Source organism: Esox lucius, chromosome 20 (assembly GCF_011004845.1).
Source record: "Esox lucius isolate fEsoLuc1 chromosome 20, fEsoLuc1.pri, whole genome shotgun sequence".
NCBI lineage: Eukaryota > Metazoa > Chordata > Actinopteri > Esociformes > Esocidae > Esox > Esox lucius.
This window is the reverse complement of record NC_047588.1, coordinates 30,540,699-30,542,958: the sequence shown is the minus strand read 5'-3', so window position 1 is coordinate 30,542,958 and position 2,260 is coordinate 30,540,699.

Below are 2,260 nucleotides of genomic sequence, written 5' to 3'. Positions count from 1 at the left end.
TCCTTGGGTCACATGTAACTTCATTCATTGGTTTCATTTGCGGTTTGAGGATGTACATGTGGTCTCCAGCGTGTTTATTGGTATTTAGAACATGATTACTAGGATTTATTGTGCAGGACCACCCAGAAGTGTACTTTATTATACACACTCCCATGCCGTGGTGTATCCCCTCAAAATAACCTAAGACTACCGTTTTTGAGGTGAACTCTGGTTACATGATCACCATCTAAAATCTATTTTCAGGGTTAAATTCACCTTTATGTAAGCAAAAATGTAGCCAAACAAAAACTAAAGCAATAATATACAATACTGTACACTAGCAGCAGTTTAAAAAGAGTACTATAAACTAGCAGCAATCTGGTAGTAGTAAATAAACCATTGTAGATATGGCAATGTAATTTGGTAGAATTATAGAATAGTATAGATGAGTGTAATAAGGTTGAATGGCGGCATAGCACACAACTACATAGTGAGAATTAGTACGAATATATATATATATATTTTTTTACTTTACACCCAGCACTGTGTGCAAGCAACGTGATGCAACCACATACAGGTCTGTCTACTTCCCCATGCAGCCCAGCCATTGGTAAAATGTATACCAACAGTCAACATGGTCCATGACTATATTTTCTGTTGTAGGACACGTTAGGGTTACTGGAGTGAATTCGGCCAATACTCCAAAACTGTTTCTAAAAACCTTTGAAAAAGTTGGTAAACCAAATTGAAATATGATCTGGTCTATGATTTATATTGACTGACTCAAATGTATTTGGAAGTCCATAAAAATATCAAGTTATAATTATGTAGAAGAGAAGACATGCCTTTCACTGATTTTGCCAGTCTCTTTTAACGTTTGATGCAGCTTGTGTGCATGGTAGGAGAAAGCCAAAGACTAACGTTCCTATGAGACATAACTTTGGGGGGGGGGGGGGGGCTTGGGGGGGGGGGTCAGGTTAAAAATTGAGAAAAATGAAGGGAACACGTAATCATCACTGTATAACACCAAGTCAATAAAACTTCAGGGATGACAATCTGTCCATTTAGGAAGCATAAGCAATCACTTAGTGAATCACTGTTAAATGTGGTGCTAATGAAAGTGACAACAGGTGCACTGGAGAGGCAACAGCAAGTAGGCTTTGGTTTCATCCTATCATGTTTATGCCCAGGGGAACACTTCCAAAACACTGTCCAGTTTACTCTTACTAAACAACTGATGTTTCTTGTCTCATCAAACTATATTGTGTTTTCTGGAATTTGTAATTTATGTTGTGTAAACCAGCATTAGCTGTTGGTTTAAAGACAGCCAACAGGTATCCTCATCTACAAAAATAATTAACAGAGAAGCTAAAATTATAAATAAGTAATAATAAAATGTATTAGTACATGTATGTACTATTAGTTGGCTATATATATATATACACCCACACACACACACGAGTAGGCTATGTTATGCTTGTTTTTTGTTATAAACTGTAATGATAGATTCTGCTTTGCAGTATCTGCACAGAGCTTTACTGTCAGCACGGACCACTTGATGTACACAGTGATTTTTGTACTTCTTGCCATACTTGGACCACTTTGTTGACGGCATCGTTTCTGGAAATGTATCTAGTGCTATGCCATCTAATGTCATGAATGAAGACTCATCATCACTGCTGTACTAAGTGTCTATAATATTCAATACTTCTACCTTACTGTTCATACTCCCCATCCTACTCTTTCAAAAATAGCTGCTAGTTTACAATGTTATGTATATTATTGCCATAGGCCTATCTATAATTTCAATACCACCACCAATATTACTGCTAGTTTACAGTACACTTTCTAAGTACAGCAGTGATGATACAGTACACTGCTGCTAGTGTACAGTGTTATGTATATTGTGACTTTCTTTTCTTGCTTTATTTTTGCTGTGTATATATTTTTCTTCTTAATTCTCACAACGTGCCAATGTTAGGTTTAACAAAAAAAAGATATACCTTTTGACCATGTCTGCATGCTCAATTTATTGAGTTGCAGCCACATGATCTGCTGATTGGCTATTTGCGTTAACAAAATGTACCTAATAAACAGGCAACTCCGGAGGCAGCGAGTTAGACCTAAGTCACTATGATCAGACTTTGTGACTAAACAACTTAGATAAACTGGTGATCAGATGTGTTTTCTATGCTTCCCCTAAAGGGCCAAACTTACATTAACTCAGTAATCAAGAAACTGCCACATCAAACTACTTTTATATACTATAAAATTATATACT